The following is a 14,601-nucleotide window of genomic DNA, read 5'->3' as shown; positions in this document are numbered from 1 at the left end:
TTTTACTCTTGACCCAAATTAGAATAGCATAAAATGTTAAACTGAATAAAAATGATGAGGAATTGAAAAAGAAAATATAAGAATATGGATTAAATGTAACCAATTTTTTTTCATTCTTAGTCCTAAATCTTGCCGCCAAATCATCCACTTAGTCAAAATTGCTCACTCTTTCCAAGCAAGCCCAATGCATTTTTTAGCCATGACTATGGAATATAAGAGATAAAACAGATGGAGGGTAACTTAAAAGGACATGAGAACAGAGCTGGATAAAAATAAGATATTGGTTGGCAAAGCTAAAAACACAATTCCACGGGTCTAAGCGCATGAAATTTGTGTAACATGATGTGTTAATCAGACAGACCAAATTGGCAGAGTTTATCTTGGAACAATGGTACAGATTGTCCCTTTCATCAGCAAACTCTGTCAATTCACATCTAGGCCAGTAAGAATAATCTGTGTGGGAGAAAATGCTACGTGAAAACCAAAACCCTGCTTTATTCTCATCTTTCTGGAAATGAAGGCAAGTATGTGTCCCTATCCTCCTTGCTGACAAACAGAGGGTTATGCAGACTTGTGCTCTTCCTAACAGAATCTAGGCAGACAGGACATGAGCTTCTTCTCAGTCTGGCCCTGGGAGACCCTCCCTCCAGCTCTCTCTTCCCCTGCTGCGGGGACCTTGGCAGTCACATGTTCCCATGCTCCCTGTGGATGGATGACTCCACGTTGGTCAATCTCAGATTCATTGTCAGTGGACTGTAGATTTTCAATGGATTAAGATACTGAGATTTCAGAGGATTTCTCTGTTAGTACAGCCTGACCTAGCCTATTCTGACTATAAATTACCCCTAACATTCTCATATGTTGGAGGAATCTGGACTTACTGAAGAGTTGCATAACCTAATTGGTACCAATCGTAGAATCAACACCACTTTTCCTTGTCCTATAAAAATAATTTTGCTAACTCAGTATAAACATTTCATATAAGGAGATTTGGAAAGTTAACCACTTACATACTGTTATAAAGAAAATAACGTTCCTCTACCGTGCAAAGGTTCAGTAAGCAAGAGTTTGGCTAAAATATAAGAAAAAGAGTTTTTGAATGTCTATACAATGAAGCACTAAAACAGGTTACTTAGAGTGGTTGTGCAATCATGAGTTCTGAAAGTCTTTATAATTAAGACTGACCATCGCCCAGTGGCCTGTGTCAGACTTTCATTCAGTTTCTTGCCTTGCTAGAGGCTCAGGTCTTGGTTAGAATATCCAGAAGGGCTTTTCTGGCTTTATAAATTTTGTTCAGGAGGGGGCTTTCTATTACAGAAAGAAAACAAAGCAAACTCTGGTATGCATTCATCTAACAACTATTTAGTGAGTACTGCCTGGGTGCTTGCCCATGCCACACAGTACAAGTGATGGAATGGGGAGTGGAAGAGACCCTGCCTCTCCCTTCATAAGTTCGTAATCCAACAGCTTTATAAACTAGCCCACACATTTTTGGTAGGACAAGATCAACACCATATGTTGAACACTGCTTCTCAACTTCAGTGTCAAATGTTAACTGTTACTCTGAATACGGAATGTTACTAAATGTCAATGCACAAAAAATTTCCCACTGCCCATTATCACCCAAACCCAAACCTTAGATAAAAGCTGAACAGAAATCATTAGGATCTTCTTCAAACCTCCAGGATCTGGTCATTTTAGAAGTTTTTATGTTCAAAGTAAAAAAAGAGAAAGAGAGGAGAGAAAGGCAAATATATGTCGACATATACATATCAACATATCTATGTTGATATATTTTTGTCGATATTTTCTCATTTTCAATTTTTTTTTTAAATTTTTTTTCAACGTTTATTTATTTTTGGGACAGAGAGAGACAGAGCATGAACGGGGGAGGGGCAGAGAGAGAGGGAGACACAGAATCAGAAACAGGCTCCAGGCTCTGAGCCATCAGCCCAGAGCCTGACGCGGGGCTCGAACTCACGGACCGCGAGATCGTGACCTGGCTGAAGTCGGACGCTTAACCGACTGCGCCACCCAGGCGCCCCTCTCATTTTCAATTTTAATAAATTTATTAAATTTATAGAAACCCCAAGGATAATTTGAAAAATACGGCTTCGTCATTTTTCACTCATCAAATTGGCAAACATTTCAGTCTGACAATGAATGGTGCTGGCAAAAGAGTGCACAAACAGGACGCTCCTACATTGCTGCCAGAGGCAAGGCAGGATACAGGGGCTTCAGCTGTATCTATAATGTCTCATTTCATGAGCTGTTAATTTGAACAGAGTGTCTATTATATTACTCTCCGTACTTTGTGGAATGCTTGAATTTTTCCTTAGTAATAATTTTTAGAATGTGTCCTCCAAGGGCAGGGAAGAAGAGGTCACTTCTTTCACACACTGTCGAGAACAAAGAAATAACTATGCAAGTTTAGTCTAAGAAAGCAAGAGACACAAGCACTTTTCTAACTGGGCAGCTTGGAACTGGATGTGGCTACTCCCAGCAAGAGCCAGAACCCAGACAGGAAGTATGGACACCAGCTGCAATCACAACTTGTGCTTAAAGACCTGCATTCAGGCCTCACAAATCCAGGAATACGACCATTCTTTAAAACAGTAACAACCAATCCCACATGATGCTTCATCTTTGAACAAAACGTGTGATCTTCAGTTTTCCTCAGCCTCAGGTACGACAGGATCCTCTGGCACGTTCCTATTTTTGGTCAAGAAGAAGTACCGCTGTCCACCTCCCCTGAAATCTGCTAATAGCTTGGCATTGTGGGGAATTAATTGGTCAGGACTGTGTGGCAGGGAGAACCCAATCTTAGTTACTCTCTTTGGCAAGAAGCAAACTGAATTTTAAGGAAGTCACCTAACCTTATAGCTAAGCTTCTCTGCTTGAATTATCACTTCTAGTCTCATCTGCCTATTCAAAGCAACACAATACAACTATGAATAGATAAATCATCCCCTTTCTCAACACAGCTCAACAACATTAAGACCACATCTGTGAGTGTGAGGAAAAAACACTGTGATGGTATCGACAACCAGACAACTAAATTAAAAAAAAAAATTTTTTTTAAATGTTTTTATTTCTTTTTGAGACAGAGAGAGACAGAGCATGAGCAGGGAAGGGGCAGAGAGAGAGGGAGACACAGAATCCAAAGCAGGCTCCAGGCTCTGAGCTGTCAGCACCGAGCCCCACGCAGGGCTCAAACTCATGGACTGTGAGATCACGACCTGAGCTGAAGTCAGGCGCTTAACTGACTGAGCCACCCAGGTGCCCCACCAGACAACTAAGTTTGATAACACAATGGGGCCCTTATTTTATTCTTGCAAAAAAATTACATAGGGGACTGGGCTCACAGAGTCATATTGTTGTTAAGAGTATACTGGGGAAGAAATGGACACTCGGAATATAGTGGCTCTTCTATTAGATGTATCTCCTTCCTTGGCCTTATGGAGGTGCAAGATTGATGGAGAAATTAACAGCATTGTTTTTGTTCTACACCCAAGCCTCACCCAGCAAATAGTGTTCAAAATCATGACCCCTTTCTCCAACCAATCAACATGGTTAAAATTCTCCCATCAAAACCCTCCTTGACCTGCTTCTACCTTGTTTTACTTCTTCTTTTATTTGACTCCTTCCCTTCTGGACAAGCTTCTTGAAAGGATAGTCTATACCCACTGCTTCCACATCCTCAACTCCCACTTACTTTTTGGGGCAATCAAGATTAACTGAGTTCTGGTTTCTACTGCACCATTCCATTAAGGTTACTTTCACAAACATTGACAAGATCCTCTATCTGCCAAATTCAAAGCCACTTCCTAGAGCCAACTGCCTTAGTTCAGGCTTTTATAGCAAAAATACCATTCTCTACGTGGTTCATAAACAACAAAAGTTAATCTCTCACAGTTCTGGAAGCTGAGAAGTCCAAGATCAAGTATCGGCAAATTCAGTATCTCGTGAGGGCCTGCTTCCTGCTTCATGGACTATCTTTTCCTTCAATGCCCCTCGCATAGAAGGGGCAAAGGGAAGTACTCTGGGGTCTCTTTTTTTAGGGCCTAATGCCATTGATTAGGGTAAAGCCTAATCACTTCTCAAGGGCTACACCTCCTAATACCATCACACGGGGTATTAGGATTTCAGCATAAGAATTTTGGGAAATACATTCAGTCCATAACACCAATCTCATAGCAAATCTGTCACATGACATCCTTCTTTTTGAAATGCTGCACATCCGCCCCTTGCAATGGATGCTTTCTGAGGTTCTGCACAGACAAGTCAGCTCATACACCCAACGTGAATGTGCCAGCAAACATCTTGCTTCTTCATGGCTATGGCCTGGTCACCACCTATTCGTAGCTTCTGGACAAATTTCCCCATGATGCTTTTCATCTGCTACAGAATTCTGTATGTTATGCGCTATGCCAAGTGTTATTATATCAACATTTTGCCGGCAAAATTTAACCTTAAAGTAATCACTCTTATTTTGTGCAAAAAGGTTTCTAATATACTGCAAGTATTACATCAGTTCACATGAATCTGAACATCTTCTAACCATGCAGAAAAACTGCAAGTGCTCATACTGGAACCACTACAAAGCTCTTACTTGTTTCAGAATTCTTATATTTTATTAAGAACTTGCTTTGTTACTAATATTAATAAAATTACAACTGATTTGATTAGGGGTTATTAGTTTTAGATATTATATGACTGTAAAAATTATCAAATAGTCATCAAAATATATATTTCTTGCCTGATGCCAACCTTGATTCTACTATTAATAGAAATGCCACACTTTAACATTTATTATAATAAAAATTGGTGATCCTTTACGAAATCAATTATGAGCATATATCTTCACGTATTACAGAATCAATTAGAGTCTTATCTGTTCCCATATTTTCCTCTGGCCCATGCTTACATGTCGGTGTTCCTCAGGCAAACATTTCTGCCTCCTGTACTTCTCAGTCTACATTTTCTCTAGGTAGTTGTATAGAAAACCATTGTTTTATCCACCACCTGATCACTCTCAAATCTATTTCTCTAGCCCAGCCCTTCTTCCAGAGTTTAGATTCATCTACCCAAGCACCTTGTGAATGAGCCATAATCAAGTCACATCAACATTTTCAAAACTGAACTCACTGATGCATAGCCTACTTCTCCCAAATTCAAAATGTTAGTTTGTGACGCAACTGCCCATCAGTCACCCACACCGGAATCCCAAGAGTCACCCTCAACTCCTTGTTCCGAAACTCCAATTCCCAATTTCTATAGTCATTGCTACTGCTCTTATGCAACCCTCATATTTGTCCCCCTGGATAGTGCAACAACCTTCTGGCCAGTATCCCAGTCTCCATTCTAGAGTCGGGCACACCATCATCAGTATTGCCCAGAGCTAACTAAAATGCAAACATGACGTTGTGATTCTACTATTTAAAAATTTCTAGTTTAAATAGTTAAAAACTAAGCTGCTTAGAGAACAGCATCCAAGACTCTTCCCTCCCTGGTTCCTGCCACCCTCTATATCACCAACTCCTGCCACATCATCCTTTACAAGTTATGCCCCAGAACAGCCCCACCAACAGAAATATAAAGCAAGCTACATATGCAGTATTAAATTTTCCAGTTATCACATGAAAAAAAAAAGGAAAAATAAACAGGTAAAATTAATTATATTAATATATTTTATTTAATCTAGTACATCTAAAGTGTTCATTTCACCATGTAGTCATATTTTAAAAAGTATTAATGAGATAGTTTATATTCCTTTTATGAACTAAGTATTTGAAACCTGGTATATATTTTACTGTTAAAGCAAATCTGAATTTGAGCTAGCCACATCTTGCATGCGCAATAGCCACATGTGGTCAGTGGCTACCATATTGGACAGTACGGTTCTAGCACTGACAAGATGCGTGATTCATTTCCCTATTTACCATGATTTTTCATGCCTCTGTTGTTCTTTTTCCAAACTTTCTCATTTCATTTTTTGAGATTTAGCTCAGCCAGCCCTTCCTACCTCCCACACTGAACTAAGTACAGACTCATATTTCATGAGTTCTTGTGCACACCACCATCACAGCACTTCCAAAAGCACACTGAATTCATCTATCTACATGTGTGTCTCCAATGCTAGATTTTGTCTGGGAGACAAAATCCTACCAGATCTACTCATTTATATCCCAAGTACCTTACAAAATGATTGTACACAGTAGCAATTAAATCTTTGTTGAATTAAAAAGATTCAGAGTAGTGTGTATACCACTAAAATCAGAGTTATAAGTTTATGTTCTGGTTCCTGAGTGAACATTTTACAGTTAATCTTTGAACAATGCAGAGGGCCACGTGGACAACTTTGACTCTCCCAAAATTTAACTACTAATAGCCTACAGTTGACCAGCCTTATTTACACATATTTTGTACACTATGTGTATTGCATATTGTACTCTTACAGTAAAGTAAGCTAGAGAAAAGAAAATATTATTAACAAAACCATAAGGAAGAGAAACTACTGTTACAGTATTGTACTGTACTTATTGAAGAAAATCCTCATGGAAGTGTACCTGTGCCATACATATTCGTCTTGTCCAAGGGTCAACTACATATCCTTAATTAATAAAAAATTGTAAAGATATATTGCAAATACACACAATCCTTGTATAGGTTCTCTTCCCATGCAGAGCCTACTTATAAAAAATTGTAACTATGGTGTAACTTGGGTATAATACAGAAATTTAAAATATGAAGTTATAAAACATCTTGGATATGATCCGGGTACTTCAGGAAGAAAGAGAAAATAGGTGCAAGAGTTTAAATGACAAATACAAACTATGAAAGTAGCCAATGTGGAACTAGTGCCATAACCATGTGCCCAGGTCCCTAGAATTTTCCATTACACCAAACTGCACATGAGGCTGTGTCAATGACGCACATTAAGCAGATACATGTTGTACTTAAAATCCACTTAAAATTGGAGAAAATTGTATAATTGAAAGTCTTCTGGTTATGACTGGTGTCGATTCTTTTCTAGACAGCATGGCAGATAATGCACTGCTCAACTAATATTCCTTATGCTCCTCCTTCTGGTCCTTCTACAGTTCCTTGGGGCCACAGACACATTCTAGCCATCAAAACAAGTGTAAGTGGCACATGTCATCTCTGGGATGAGGCATTGAAGAGCTGGTGTGTCTCCTCCACATTCCTCTTCCCTGTCCCTAGGTCCGGTGCTGCAATGGCACCTGCCGGCTCTAAGAGGCCTGCTGTGCCGAATTACCAAGTGCAGGGGTCAGCTCCCACAGGAGCAAGAAACAAACTTGAGTCATGCTAGGTTAGTGAGAGTTTGAGGTTATATTTTGGTGGCAGCAGCTCATGTTTAATTACCCTGAGTAATAACCGACAGAAAACTAAATTACATTTCTAAGGACGTGTATCTTGAAATTGAGTACTGTAGCAACGTAATTAATATTACACTAAATTACCCAGGGTGCCTGGGTGGCTCAGTCAGTTAACCGCCCGACTTTGGCTCAGGTCATGATCTCGTGGTTCACGAGTTCAAGCCCCGCATAGGGCTCTGTGCTGATAGCTCAGAGCCTGGAGCCTGCTTTGGATTCTGTGTCTCCCTCTCTGTCTCCCTCCCCTGCTCAAGGTCTGTCTCTCTTTCAAAAACAAATAAAGATTAAACAAAAAACTACCCTAAATTACTAAATACAAATCCACTTTAAGATATTTTCTGCTACTTTTCCCATTTTTAAAATGGCATAATAAACTATACATTAAACTTCAGATGTATCAGGTGTAAAGTCTGGTTAAAGACTTATAAAATCATCAATATTGAAAACACAGACAAAAATCAAATCCTGAACAAAATTTTAGCACTGGTAAGTTTTCCAAAACTGGCAGTATCCTCACAAAGTGGCTGTATCAGTGAAGGTCATTGTGAGTCTAGGACCTATAGTTTTCTTTTCACGTAAGATATCATTCCGTGAGGAATTCCTACTGACAAAATTATCATAGAACTTCAAGTAGGCTCCATTCATCATCCTTGAGTAGCATTACTAACATCACCTTACTTCTGCAAGTACAAAAAAACACTTTTTATTATTACAGTCAGCTATACCTCTTTAAATTTTACTAGTTGCAATTACTTCCCTCCCTACACATATATTCAATATATCTGTAATTAAAAGCCACAGATGCCATTTGAGGGAGGATTAATGATGTACAATATGCATCTCCTGACTGTACATATAGGGCTGTCACTATAAGATTGTATTGAAACATTTGGAAAGAGTTCGAGTTGGCGCTGGCATCAATTTTAGCGTAGATCCTCTTCGCCAGGCAGAGTGGCTCACAGCAATAGTTATTTTGCAAACTGAAAGCATGATTACCTTGTGTTTCAGCCAATTGTGGGGTGAATTCTCTGAATGTCTGAATTTTAAATTCATACTGAAAAACTTTTAGACATTTAGAACAGATTTCATAGATGCTTACACTTTTAAATGCTGCCAAGCCTTTCTAAATAATGAATTAAACTAGGTAATTCCCAATTACTATTATAGAATTACTATGCAAGGCGAGGCTACCCATATCTCTGAGATGATCAATATTTTTGTCTCTTTCCAAATAAATATCACTGAGACTGATGCCAAGGAGCTTACTGCCTATGTTTTCTTCTAGGAGTTTTATGGTTTCAGGTCTCACATTCAAAGTCTTTAATCCATTTTGAGTTAGTTTTTGTGAATGGTGGTCTAGTTTCACTCTTTTGCATGTGGCTGACCAGCTTTCCCTGCACCATTTATTGAAGAGACTATCCTTTCCCCATTGTATGTGCTCTCCTCCGTTGTCAAATTAATAAATTAACAATTAATTAATTGATCTTTTTGTACATGTTTATTTCTGAGCTCTCTATTCTGTCCCATTGATCTATGTGGCTGTTTATGGGCCAATATCAACTGTTTGATTACTACAGCTTTGTGGGGTAGTATGAAATCAGGGAGCCTGACACCTCTGGCTTTGTTCTTTCTCAAGATTACTTAGACTAATCAGGGCTTTTTGTGGTTCCATACAAATAGGATTATTTGTCATAATGGCTATTATCAAAAAGATAAGATCTATCAAGTGTTGCTTGGAATGTGGCGAAAAGGGAACTCTAGGACACTGCTGGTGGGAATGCAAATTTGTGCAACCACCATGGAAAACAGTATGGAGCTTTCTCAAAAGAATTAAAACTAGAACTACTGCATGACCCAGCAATTCCACTTCTAGGTATCTACCCCAAGAAAATGAAAACACTAATTCAAAAAGATATATGTGGGGGTGCCTGGGTGGCTGGCTCATTCAGTTAAGCATATGACTTCAGCTCAGGTCATGAACTTGTGTTCGTGAGTTTGAGTTCCACATTGCTCTCTCTGCTGTCAGTGCAGGGTCCGCTTCAGATTCTGTGTCCCCCTCTCTCTCTGCCTCTCCCCTGCTCTCACGTGCTCTCTACCTCTCAAAAATAAACATTTTTTAAAAATTAAAAATAAAAGACATATATGTGCTCCTATGTTCATTACAGCATTATTTACAACAGCCAAGATACAGAAACAACATAAGTGTCCATCAATGGATGAATGGATAAAGAAGATGTGGTGTGTGTGTATGTATGTGTGTAGATATAGATATAGATATAGACATAGACATAGATACATATCTACACATACATACAATGCAATACTATTCAGCCATAAATAACAAATCCTTAAAAAAAAAAAAAAGAATGAAATCCTGCCATTGCCAATAATGAAGACAGACCTAGATGGTGATAATGTTAAGTGAAATAAGTCAGACAGTAAAACAATAGTGCATGATTTCACTTATAACAAATGTAAAAAACAAAACAAAACAAAACTCAAATGCTGAGATACAGAGAACAGAGTGGTGGTTGCTAGAGGTGGAAGAGGTTGGAGGATGGGGGTGGAAATGTATGAAGGGAATCAGAAGTACAAACTTCCAGTTATAAAAAAGTCATAGGGATGAAAAGTACAGCATGGGGAATATAGTCCATAATACTGCATTAATTTTGTACAGTGACAGACAGTGACCAGACTTACCATGGTGGTTAGTTTGCAATGTATACAAATGTCAAATTTCTGTATTGTACATGTAAAACTAATATAATATTGTATTTCAATTATACTTCAATAAAAAGTGCCACTATATACTTCAAAGCAGTTAGAAAAAGATTTTTGTCTTTTTAATGTTAGTCTGAAGTACATTTCCTTACATTAAAAATGTGTACTTGGTTGGAAAGGATTTCATTATAATTCACACAACTTGTTTTAACTAGATGGTTGGCAGATTACTTGTGCTTCATTTAAGAATTTGGCTGAATACTCGTGAATTTGCAATACACAGACTTTTCTTAAAATCAAAACACATCTGGGACATTCCTAGATTCACTTTATCTTATATTTTTCCCTATTCCTCACTTTTATTTTTTCCTATTTGATAACTACATTGTGTGTTTTCCTGTAAGCATCCTCATACCTCTGTGTAACATGGAGGAACATAGATAACCAAATAAAGAGATAAAATATCACATCTGACCTATCAATGTATTTGTTTCAGAATATAAAAAGAGTTCTTGACTCTCGAATTTGTAATGGTTTATAAAGCCTTCCCTACCCTAGGCATCTGAAGGGACCCTGACCAGGGCCTAAGTGATAAGTTAGACAGTGATAAGCCCTAAACACTGTGTTCAGATTCTAGGCTGTTCTGGACTGGGACAACAAAACTGCTCCACAGTAGTTACTGTCGCAATCATTACTATTCTTCTCACCCTGGCCAACCTCCCAGCAGCCTAGACAGACAGAAGAGGCTAACAGGTAAAGCCAGGAATGGAGAGGGGACTAAAGAAGCACCCAGAACAGAAAGACAGCTGAACCCCAGATGGAATTTCAGGGTCACGTACACCATGTATTACAAAGTTCTCCTCCCTCTTCCCTGGCTAACTGCCATCCATCCTTCAACCTTAGGCTAAATATCACTTCTTCCAGGGGGCCTTCTAAATGACCTTCTGGATTAGGACAAATTCCCGTTCCAATGCTTCCACAAAACTTTGTATTATACTTTTGTTATATTCAGGTATTCATTCAAGAAATATTTACTGAACCCTTACTTACTATGTGCCAGGCACTTGTTCCAGGTAATACGAACACAACGTGAACAAAATTCTGCTCCTTTTCCCAGAGTTTCAATCTCTTAATGATCTCACCATTCACCCAGATGCCCAAAATCTGTATTGACCCTGTTCACTGCCTCCTCCTCACATTTAAATGAATCACTAAGGCTTACTGGGTTTGACCTCTGGATTCTCTCTTGAATCTAGCTTATTCCTATCCCAACCACAGCTGCCAAGCACAACTATCTGTCCTCTCCCCTGGGATCTATTCTCACAGCCCCCAACACCCATCCTCTCCAACCCAAGGTACACACATATAACTGGGGCTCCCAGAATTCCAGCTCCTACAACTGGAGCAAACCTGTCTAGGGTTTCTCTAGAAACCAAGAGATTTGACACTGGTATTTCCCTTGGTTCCCATATCTTCTCTCAGGTACCCTGTGCTGCTGCCATCTATTTGTACTTTCCCACCTATGTTCTACTATTTTGTGCCCACCAGTGACATCTAACATGGTTCCCTGACACCTACTACATGTTTAATACTTACATGTTGATTAAAAGAATCTGCATGAATTGTCCTTGGTCTCCAGTTGCCAATGCCTTCATCACATCTGCATCCCAAATGCCTAGCACAACACCTGTAACCTAGGAAATGCTAAATAATGCTTGCAGAATAAATGTAAGGACAAATGATTGCTGGACAAGTGATCTACCTTCGCCTAGGACACAGAGTGTAATACAAGCAAGTAGAGAGCAATGATTTTCTCCTTCATAAAGAAGCCCAAGAGCCTTTGCTAGTTTCCTTCAGGAACATGAACTATGCAGGTCTTGAGAGGTAAAATCAGAATAACCTATTAGAGTGACTCCAGGGAGGACATATTCCCTTCTTGTTTCATTTTTCTTTTAATTCAGCTGATATTGATTGAGGTACTATGAAGGTAGCACCATGTAATGGAAACAGAATTGCCCTGGGAGTCAGAGGACCTGAGGTAAATTCTAACACTGGCTCTACCTCTAATTAGCTGCGTGACCTGGATCCAGCTGTATCAGAAGCCAGCCCACCCTGTGGACCTCCTATTTATGTAAGCAACTGAAATCCCTTTTTCTGCTGCAGTTGGACTCCTGACTCTTAAAACTAACAGTGCTAATAGCCCATCCTCATTGTCTATTGTGGTTACATCACTGTGTGGATAAGCCAAAAAATGTCACAGATGAGGCACGTTTGGATTATAGCAAAGCACTTGATTAAAGTCTCTTAAAATATCCTTGCGAAAGAGAAAAGAGAGCTCAACTGTATACTTAGATGATCTGAAACCTGTTGAACCAATATATGCAAAATGTTCTGATTAACCAACGCACATGGAGAGAGTTTGCTGGTATCATTTTACAGGCTCCCTAAACCCACCAGTATCCTACTTAGGGTGCTCAGCAGGCACCTGGAGGAATGAAAGACATGCTTATCAGACTTCTAGGTCTCTCGAGGCAGAGAGAAACAGTTAATACAGTAGATATATGAGTCAAGATTCAATAGCCTAAAGAGGCCCAAGAGAATGGGTTTAATAAGGAAAACAGAGAAAAGGCCCATGTAGGGCCATACGTCTCCGAAATAACCCTTATCTTCAGTTTTTCCCCAAATACATTTGGAGAATTTACCTAGCCTAGGAAATGAGATTCTCTGCTTTTCTTTTTGTTTTTTATGGCTTGTAATTACGTTTCTTGTCTGTGCATTTTTATTCTCCTTCATAGATAGGGTATGATTTTTTTTCTTAATTGTAACTGTTCTTAGAGTTATTTGGGAAAGTTGCCCATTTATGATTAATTAGCTTTTTGATTATTTTGTATTTAAGAGCCTTGAGGCCTTCAGGCATATGCACCTGAAAATTAAAATGTATTAACATTAACATAATGAAATCAAAATGATTTTATGTTACCTCGTGATTTATATTGATTTGAAAAGTTATTTAAGCATAATTTATAGGTTACTTCTCACCAGCACAATAGCTTTTAGCCCCCTCATTTTCATCTGCAAGAAAGTCTCAAGATTTCTTAAATCCCTTCTATAAAAACTATTCATTCCACCTTCCATTATTCTTTCTTGTTACAACTTCCATCCCTCTAGCTTTCCTCTTGTTTATTGGTTTTGGGGGGCTCCTGGGTGGCTCAGGTCACGATCTCACAGTCTGTAAGTTCCATCAGCACAGAGCCTGCTTGAGATTCTCTCTTCTTCTTCTTCTTCTTCTTCTTCTTCTTCTTCTTCAATCTGCCCCTCTCAAAATAGATAAATAAACTTTAAAAAATTAAATACTAGTTTTGGCCAGCAAGTCCAGCTAGTTTGGGGTGGCCATGTAGAAAACACTTTCATCCCAGGCCTCGTGCTCATTGTGTCTTTGGAGTGAAGGGACCTTCTGTCCTCTCTGAGCTCAGGGGAGGGTGCAGAGAACTACACTGGACCTGATGAGGGGCGGGCATGGAACTCATATCAGATTCGAACCACAAACATGAGTATTAAAAAAGCCCTCCACATATGCTGGGTAGGTTTGGGGGGTGGTTCCTGGAAATTTGCCTAGACATTAATAAACAGTAGCTCGTTTTTCATCTGGACATTATTTTTGTGAGCTCAGCTCCTCTGCCGGTGAATCCCCAAGAGGACACGAGGATGGTGGCAGGACATGGGAACAAGGCTCAGAACCCGTTCTACTACCTATGTGGTCAAGCTCATAACTTTATTTCATCATCCATGTATTTATCTACTCATTCAGCAAACAGTGATTAATGCAGGAGGCTCCCTACTAAGCATAGGGATTGCAAAGGTTAGTAAGACACAGGTTCTGTGCTCCAACCCCTCCAGGTCCTCTCATTCTTCCAACAAATGCTGCATACCTACAAAGTGCAAGGCCCTGTACACATTGCTCTGGGGGCCTTGGGAAGCTTAAAGACTAGGAAGAAAGATGGGCTCTGCTGTGGTCAAAGAAAGCTTTAGAGAAAGTGCTCTCTGAAGCCTGAACAAGGAGAAACTGCTTTAGCAGAGAGGGTTTACAAAGGGCTTAATGGAAGGAAGCAAGATGGGATGGTAACCCACAGGGACCAACTGGAATCTCCCTTAAGTGATCACGTGCACCTCTGCCATCCCTGAGAACAGAACAGTAATGTTTCACTTTTTAGATAATCACAGATTTGCTGAATTGGAAAAAAAGAAAAAGAAAAATAAAAAGAAAAAAGAAATGAGGCAAAATCTTTGTTAAATAAAGGGAGAAAAAAAAACCCCAAACAACCTATCCTCTCCTCCCCAGTAAAACTTGTGGTTGCTGCTCTTCCCTGCCATCTATCTATAAAACAATCTCTGTAATCCCCAACCCCACACTGGCAGGCCTCACAAAATGTAAAGCTAAAATTATAGTTAACACCACCAAACAGAGCACCACATTAAATTAGAA

The 14,601-nt window shown here is 39.3% G+C and overlaps 1 protein-coding gene across 4 annotated transcripts in view; it reads right to left on the bottom strand.

The window, feature by feature from the left end:
• FARS2 (phenylalanyl-tRNA synthetase 2, mitochondrial) overlaps positions 1-14,601 on the bottom strand; it is a 532,084-nt gene that overhangs the window by 232,090 nt on the left and 285,393 nt on the right. The window lies entirely within an intron of this gene.

Source organism: Lynx rufus, unplaced genomic scaffold (assembly GCF_022079265.1).
Source record: "Lynx rufus isolate CCGP_SWC_20201006 ecotype Redwood Valley unplaced genomic scaffold, mLynRuf1.p SCAF_6, whole genome shotgun sequence".
Taxonomy (NCBI): domain Eukaryota; kingdom Metazoa; phylum Chordata; class Mammalia; order Carnivora; family Felidae; genus Lynx; species Lynx rufus.
This window is presented reverse-complemented; position numbering and strand designations above follow the sequence as displayed.